Below are 9,612 nucleotides of genomic sequence, written 5' to 3' on the forward strand. Positions count from 1 at the left end.
ATTCTAGAAGATTCTGTACTTCCAACTTTGTGCCAACAGTTTGCGGAATGCTTTTTCCTGTTTCAGCATGACAATGCCCCTGTTCACAAAGCGAGGTCCATACAGAAATGGTTTGTCAAGATCGGTGTGGAATAACTTGACTGGCCTGCACAGATCCCTGACTTCAACCCCATCAAACACCTTTGGGATGAATTGGAATGCCGACTGCGGGCCTAATCACCCAACATCAGTGTCTGACCTCACTAATGCTCGTGGCTGAATTGGAGCAAGTCCCCGCAGCAATGTTCCTAGTGGAAAGCCTTCCCAGCAACGGAGGCTGTTGGCAGCAAAGAGGGTACCAACTCAGGGCTGTCTTGTAAAATCTTAATTTTTTTCTTAACTGACTTGCCTAGTTAAAATAAAAATATTAATGACAATGATTTTGGAATGAGATGTTCGACAATCAGGTGTCCACATACTTTTGGCCTTCTTGTGTATGTCACAACAGTGTCATGACAGTGTCATAACATTTTATGACGCTGGGTGTGTGCTCAGCCCCCTCCTGTACACCCTGTTCACCCATGACTGCGTGGCCAAGCACGCCTCCAACTCAATCATCAAGTTTGCAGACGGCACAACAGTAGTAGGCTTGATTACTAACGATGACGAGACAGCCTACAGGGAGAAGGTGAGGGCTCTGGGAGTGTGGTGCCTGGAAAACAACCTCTCACTCAATGTCAACAAAACAAAGGAGTTGATTGTGGACTAAAGGGAACGGCAGAGGTTGCAACCCCCTATCTACATTGACGGGACCGCAGTGGAGAAGGTGGAAAGCTTCAAGTTCCTTGGTGTACGCATCACTGACAAACTGAAATGGACCGCCCACACAGACAGTGTGGTGAAGGCGCAACAACCTCAGGAGGCTAAAGAAATTTGTCTTGTCACTTAAAACACTCACAAATGTTTACAGATGCACAATTGAAAGCATCCTGTCGGGCTGTATCACCGCCTGGTACGGCATCTGCACCGCCCGCAACCACAAGGCTCTCCAGATGTGGTCTGCCCAACGCATTACCGGGGTCAAACTACCCGCCCTCCAGGACACCTACAGCACACAATGTCACAGGAAGGCCAAAAAGATCATCAAGGACGTCAACCACCCGAGCCATTGCCTGTTCACCCCACTATCATCCAGAATGCGAGGTCAGTACAAGTGCATCAACGCTGGGACCAAAATACTGAAGAACAGCTTCTATTTCAAGGCCATTAGACTGTTAAACAGCCATCACTAGGACATTAGAGGCTGCTGCCTGTAGGCATAGACTTGGAATCACTGTCCACTTTAAGGAATGGAACACTAGTCACTTTAATGATGTTTACATATCTTGCATTACTCATCTCATATGTATATACTATATTCTATACTATTCTACGGTATCTCATTCACTTAATAATGCTTACATATCTTGCATTACTCATCTCCTATGTACGTATATACTGTTTTTCTATACTATTCTACTGTATCTTAGTCTGTTCCACTCTGACATTGTTTGTCCATATGTACTGTGTATAGTCTTAATTCCTACTTAGATTTGTGTGTATTGGGTATACGTTGTGTAATTTGTTAGATATTACTTGTTAGATAGTACTGCACTGTGGGAGCCAGCACAAGCATTTTGTTACACCCACAATAACATCTGCTAATCACTTGTATGAGACCAATAAAGTTTGATTTGAACTGCGCTGCTTTGCTTATAGTCTACAGGGGCCCGTGCGTAAGATCTTCAACGACATATCTCATGACCTGCTGCCCTGTTTCCCTAATTCTTAAGCCAGTGTTTCCCAAACTCCGTCCTGGGGACCCTAAGGGGTGCACGTTTTTGTTTTTTCCCCTAGGAATACACAGCTGACTAAAATAATAAAAGCCCAATGATGAGGTGATGATTTGAATCAGCTGTGTACTCCTAGGGCAAAACCAAAACATGCACCCCTTGGGGTACCCAGGACTGAGTTTGGGAAATGCTGTCTTAAACTAACCCTCAAATCCTTTCAAATAATGCTGTTAAATAAAGCTAGGTATATAATGAGTCAAATAAGCATTAGGCCTAAAACAAAATAGGCAACAAATGTTAGCTGGTAGATGCCAGCCCACACCGTTCACACCGGCCCTAGCCTACAATACTATAAGGGCTCCAGAATGCAACAATTAAAACCATGAATTGATCAAACAGTAGCCTAAAGTGCAATAAAGGCCCAATGATTTCCCTGTGTTTATATACAGTGCCAGTCAAAAGTTTGGACACACCTACTCATTCAAGGGTTTTTCTTTATGTTTACTATTTTCTACATTGTCGAATGACAGTGAAGACATCAACACTATGAAATAACACATATGGAATTATATAGTAACAACAACAAAAAAGTGTTAAACAAACCAAATTGATTTTAGATTTTAGATTCTTCTTTTAGATTTTAGACCCTTTGCCTTTGACAGCTTTGCACACTCTTGGCATTCTCTCAACCATCTTCACCTGGAATGCTTTTCCAACAGTCTTGAAGGAGTTCCCACATATGCTGAGCACTTGTTGGCTGCTTTTCCTTCACTCTGTGGTCCAACTCATCCCAAACCATCTCAGTTGGCTTGAGGTCGGGGGATTGTGGAGGCCAAGTTATCTGATGCAGCACTCAATCACTCTCCTTCTTGGCCAAATAGCCCTTAGACAGCCTGGAGGTGTGTTGGGTCATTGTCCTGTTGAAAAACAAATGATAGTCCTACTAAGCGCAACCAGATAGGATGGCGTATCGCTGCGGAATGCTGTGGTAACCATCCTGGATAGGTGTGCCTTGAATTCTAAATATATCGCTGACAGTGTCAGCAGTAAAGCACCATCACACCTCCTCCTCCATGCTTCACGGTGGGCTACAATTTCTGAGGCGTGTAACTGTAATGAACCTATCCTCTGCAGCAGGGATAACTCCTGGGCTTCCTTTCCTGTGGTGGTCCTCATGAGAGCCAGTTTAATCATAGCGCTTGATGGTGTTTGCGACTGCACTTGAATAAACCTTTCCAGATTGACTGACCTTCATGTCTTAAAGTAATGATGGACTGTTGTTTATCTTTGCTTATTTCCCATAATATGGGCTTGGTCTTTTACCAAATAGGGCTATCTTCTGTGTACCACTCCTACCTTGTCACAACACAAATGATTGGCTCAAACTCATTGAAAACTCATTAAGAAGAAATTGCACGAATTAACTTTTTAAAAGGCACACCTGTTAATTGAAATGCATTACAGATGACTACCTCATGAAGCTGGTTGAGAGAATGTGCAAAGTTGTTATCAAGGCAAAGGGTGGCTACTTTGAAGAATCTCAAATATAAAAAATATTTGGACTTGTTTAAAACTTTGTTGGTTACTACATGATTCCATATGTGTTATTTCATAGTTTTGATGTCTTCACTATTACTCTATAATGTTGAAAATAGTAAAACTAAAAGAAAAACACTTGAATAAGTAGGTGTGTCCAAACTTTTGACTGGTACTGTATGTGTATATATACACTGCTCAAAAAAATAAAGGGATCACTTAAACAACACAATGTAACTCCAAGACTATCACACTTCTGTGAAATCAAACTGTCCATTTAGGAAGCAACACTGATTGACAATGAATTTCACATGCTGTTGTGCAAATGGAATAGACAACAGGTGGAAATTATAGGCAATTAGCAAGACACCCCAATAAAGGAGTGATTCTGCAGGTGGTGACCACAGACCACTTCTCAGTTCCTATGCTTCCTGGCTGATGTTTTCGTCACTTTTGAATGCTGGCAGTGCTTTCACTCTAGTGGTAGCATGAGACAGAGTCTGCAACCCACACAAGTGGCTCAGGTAGTGCAGCTCATCCAGGATGGCACATCAATGCGAGCTGTGGCAAGAAGGTTTGCTGTGTCTGGCAGCGTAGTGTCCAGAGCATGGAGGCGCTACCAAGAGACAGGCCAGTACATCAGGAGACGCGAAGGAGGCCGTAGGAGAGTAACAACCCAGCAGCAGGACCGCTACCTCCGCCTTTGTGCAAGGAGGAGCAGGAGGAGCACTGCCAGAGCCCTGCAAAATGACCTCCAGCAGGCCACAAATGTGCATGTGTCTGCTCAAACGGTCAGAAACAGACTCCATGAGGGTGGTATGAGGGCCCGACGTCCACAGGTGGGGGTTGTGCTTAACAGCCCAACACCGTGCAGGACGTTTGGCATTTGCCAGAGAACACCAAGATTGGCCGCTGGCACCCCGGTGCTCTTCACAGATGAAAGCAGGTTCACACTGAGCACATGTGACAGACGTGACAGAGTCTGGAGATGCCGTGGAGAACGTTCTGCTGCCTGCAACATCCTCCAGCATGACCAGTTTGGTGGTGGGTCAGTCATGGTGTGGGGTGGCATTTCTTTGGGGGGGCCGCACAGCCCTCCATGTGCTCGCCAGAGGTAGCATGACTGCCATTAGGTACCGAGATGAGATCCTCAGACCCCTTGTGAGACCATATGCTGGTGCGGTTGGCCCTGGGTTCCTTCTAATGCAAGACAATGCTAGACCTCATGTGGCTGGAGTGTGTCAGCAGTTCCTGCAAGAGGAAGGCATTGATGCTACGGACTGGCCCGCCCGTTCCCCAGACCTGAATCCAATTGAGCACATCTGGGACATCATGTCTCGACATCACGTCCTAATAATTTCCTCAATTTTGTCCCATACATTGAATAGAGTTGCGGAGAGTCCCTGTAATCCTAGACTGATCATTCAGGCTAGAAAAAACATCACCCCCAACAGGCCAGTCATGTAAGAAACTCGAAACTTAGAAATGTCCTTGTTTTTGAAGGAAAAGCACATTATTTGTCCATTAAAATAACATCAAATTGATTAGAAATACAGTGTAGACATTCTTAATGTTGTAAATTACTATTTTAGCTGAAAACGGCAGATTTTTTTTACAGAATATCTACATAAGCGTACAGAAGCCCATCATCAGCAACCAACACACCTGTGTTCCAATTGCACGTTGCATTAACTAATCCAAGTTGATCATTTTAAAAGGCTAATGGTTCATTAGAAAACCCTTTTGCAATTATGTTAGCACAGCTGAAACCTGTTGTTCTGATTAAATAAGCAATAAAACTGGCCTTTAGACTAGTTGAGTATCTGGAGCATCAGCATCACCACTTTATTTTTAGAATGTGAAATGTCAGAATAATAGTAGAATGAATCATTTATTTCAGCTTTTATTTCTTTCATCACATTCCCAGTGGGTCAGAAGTTTACATGCTACCAAATAAAATTGAGTGTGTTGCCTTTAAATTGTTTAACTTGGGTCAAACGTTTTGGGTAGCCTTCCACAAGTTGGGTGAATTTTGGCATATTCCTCCTGACAGAGCAGATGCAACTGAGTCAGGTTGCTCGCACATGCTTTTCAGTTCTGCTTTGTGATGGCCTTGACTTTGTTGTCCTTAAGTCATTTTGCCACAACTTTAGAAGTATGCTTGGGTCATTGTACATTTGGGAGACCCATTAGCATCGGAGTTAAACTGATTCAACTGCACAACAGAGGTCATGGAAAGGTTAGTTTGCCATTTTTAAGGGTAAAAAGTGTCCATAGAAGACATTTAACAGAAATAGCTGCAACTTGTGTCTATTTAAATTTGTAATTAACAATTTCAGTCAACATTACTTGATAACAGTATTCTTGTATTTGTATTTATTGGGGATTCCCATTAGCCACTGCCAAGGCAGTGATATAAGAGCATGACATAAAGGAGTATACTGAAATAAAGTGGTCACCTCGAGCCCTGCAACATTTTATCATCAGCACAATAGACACCAGTAGAAAGGGAGACACCACCAGTAAACCACACAGCAGCTTGGGCAGCAGAGAGATGGAGACAATAGAACCTGGAGAGAATATCAAACACATGTTTTACCATCAACACACACACACACACACACAAACACAATGCTCTTCTCACTGTCACCCAGCTCTCTGGTGATTCTCCTTCATTAGATTTACACGTGTAGAAGACTTCATCTGACTTGGACACTGCAGGGATGGTTCTCTCTCCATTGGTCTCATTCCTGATGAGTTTGTTTCCTGATAACTATTTGCACAGCGCAGAGTCACAGTCTCCCTCAGTTATGGGATAGGCAGGGCTCTACAGGATTAAAGCACCAGCTGTGCAACATAATATAGAAATAAAGCTGTAAATCTGGAGCAATTACTCACAATATCTTAACGTCTTATATGTTTGTTTTTAGGAGATGCAATCATTCAGTTTCAGAATTGAACATTACAATTTCCTTAGCACCATCAAACAACGGTTTACCACAACAAGTGGGAAGATTAACATTTTGTGATAGTTTGAAGTACGGACTGCAGCTAAACTCAGCAAAAAAAAGAAACTTCCTTTTTTCAGGACCCTGTCTTTCAAAGACAATTTGTAAAAATCCAAATAACTTCACAGATCTTCATTGTAAAGGGTTTTAACACTGTTTCCTATTATTGTTCTATGAACCATAAACAACTAATGAACTTGCACCTGTGGAACGGTCGTTAAGACACTTAAAGCCTACAAGACGGTAGGCAATTAAGGTCACAGTTATGACAACTTAGGACACTAAAGAGGCCTTTCTACTGACTCTGAAAAACACCAAAAGAAAGACTCCCAGGTTCCTTGCTCATCTGCGTGAATGTGCCTTAGGCATGCTGCAAGGAGGCATGAGGACTGCAGATGTGGCCAGGGCAATAAATTGCAAGACAGCAGTAGAGGGTGACAGAATGGACAGCTGATCGTCATTGCAGTGGCAGACCACGTGTAACAACACCTGAACAGGATCGGTACATCTGAACATCACACCTGTGGAACAGGTACAGGATGGCAATAACAGCTGCCCGAGTTACACCAGGAACACACAATCCCTCCATCTGTGCTTGGACTGTCCGCAATAGGCTGAGAGAGGCTGGACTGGGGGCTTGTAGGCCTGTTGTAAGGCAGGTCCTCACCAGACATCACCAGCAACAATGTCGCCTATGGGCACAAAACCCACCGTCGCTGGACCAGATAGGACTGGCAAAAAGTGCTTTTCTCTGACGAGTTGCGGTTCTGTCTCACCAGGGGTGATGGTCAGATGTGTTAATCGTCAAAGGAATGAGTGTTACACCGAGGCCTGTACTCTGGAGCGGGATTGATTTGGAGGGTCTGTCATGGTCTGGGGCGGTGTGTCTCAGCATCATCGGACTGAGCTTGTTGTTATTGCAGGCAATCTCAACGCTGTGGGTTACAGGGAAGACATCCCCCTCCCTCGTGTGGTACCCTTCCTACTCATCCTGACATGACCCTCCAGCATGACAATGCTACCAGCCATACTGCTCGTTCTGTGTATGATTTCCTGCAAGACAGGAATGTCAGTATTCTGCCATGTCCAGGAAAGGGCCCGGTTCTCAATCCCATTGAGCACATCTGGGACCTGTTGGATCGGAGGGTGAGGGCCATTCCCCTCAGAAATGTCTGGGAACTTGCAGATGCCTTGGAGTACTTAATGCAGCTGGTGGCCACACCAGATACTGACTGTTACTTTTGATTTTGACCCCACTTTGTTCAGGGACGCATTATTCCATTTCTGTTAGTCACATGTCTGTGGAACTTGTTCAGTTTATGTCTCAGTTGCTGAATCTTATGTTCATACAAATATTTACACATGTTAAGTTTGCTAAAAAATAAACACAGATGACGTTTCTTTTTTTGCTGAGTTTATAAATGTCCACTGTCTTTCCATTTTCTTCACACAGAGTACAGAGACCAAAAACACCACTCATTTATCTCTTAGCACAGTTTACTATAACTGTAGCGAAAGAACTCAACTACTTTCAATAATAACAACTGGAAACTACAAAGAATCCAACAAAAATTGCATTTTGAATTCATTGTTATTGACAGCACATTTTGCAACCACAGTTGGCACCACTCTTTAGTTCCTGAGTGATGACATGGTTAAATGCACACCACCACACTAACCAGGTCTGCGTGGCATTGGTTATACAAGCTAAGGTTCTCACAGAGAAGCAACATCAATGTAGGGTAGTCACTTTCTTCATATTTGCTTCACTTTCCTTTTCGTGCCATTTACTAAGCTTTTGCACTGTTTTCTCAATAAGGGATAAAAAAAACTAAAATGAAGCTAATTCATGAAACTGTCTTAATTTCCATTAATGGCTTATTCCTTTTCCCCTTAAATTCTTAGTAAATCAGATAATTAGTGTTGATAAACAAACACACTAACTCAGTACTTACATAGTAGCAACCAGAGCAAGGTGTGCTCCATTCTGTCCCCACAGACAAGTGACTTTTTCTACAACTGCAATCCTAACAAACCCCTCTACTTCCTATATGATGATAGTCTGCTTAGATCATGCCTCTTCTAGGAAGATTCTAGAGAAATGTAAAAATAGTGTGGAGATAGTAGCAGTTGATAGCGTGATTATATTCTGACCAACTTCTCCTTATGGTTGGATACATGGTCTCACACTGGTTCCTTCCTCATTATTGGAAGAATTGAGAATATAGACCTGAAGTGGTGAGATCAGAGCTTGTGGTTTGACATCAGAATGTGCAGAGGCTTGTTTCATGTTGCACCCACCATAGATATATAGTCATAGTTTACTTTCTATCTATGTAAAAAAAAAAAAAAAAAAGCTGACAGCTGCCTACCGTGAACCTGAAGAGTGACAGCCTTAGTGGGAATCTGCTCATCTGTTTCAGCAGTAACTAGACATTCCAGAGTCAGTTTCCTAATTGTTAAACTGAAGTTAATGACATTCAACTCTAGTCTCCCATCAAACTGGGATCCTCGTGAACACACAACCTCTGAGTTGAATTCTGCAATATCCTTTCCTCTGTACTTCCACTGCATTATGGTGACATTTTGCCCCTCTAAGCCTGCAGTCCCCTACTGTCTTGTGGAATGACAGGTATGAAGAAACACCCACACCTGAAACACAAACATGTACATTAGCATTCTGACACCAATCAATGGTTACTCTTTACATTACAGTGCACTTACTTACAATGAATAATTACACAGTAGTACGGTGTAGCAAGTATATTATACTGAATGTGGCATATATCTTTAAATATTTACATATCTGATTGTGTGGGTCCTATTTTACTTCATTAAAGTCCACCCCTCCCCAACATTCGGCAGAACAGGATGAGATGACAGGATAAGAGATGTGGGGGTGGATCTGATAACCCCTCAACTGACAAGTACAAACCACACTGTGTTTAATGTTTAATTATTCACCAGAAATGCATCATATACTGCATGGGCGGCATTACAAAGACCTGCCAGTCTGAAGTAATGAATTATAAACCCTTACAAAAAAAAAGCTCTGTCATGAATTAAGACAAATTAAGAGAGTCAATGAAGTGTGGTATTTAGGGCATAACTGCAGTTATCCTAGTCTGGCTGTAATAAAAGCAAAAATTCAATACAATCCCGTATTGACTTAAATTTAATGAATGACAAGCATCTAGCACAGGGTCGTAATGTCTTTGCATTCAAGAAGCACTGCAACAACTGCTGACCCAACCACA

Source organism: Oncorhynchus masou, chromosome 27 (assembly GCF_036934945.1).
Source record: "Oncorhynchus masou masou isolate Uvic2021 chromosome 27, UVic_Omas_1.1, whole genome shotgun sequence".
NCBI classification, from domain to species: domain Eukaryota; kingdom Metazoa; phylum Chordata; class Actinopteri; order Salmoniformes; family Salmonidae; genus Oncorhynchus; species Oncorhynchus masou.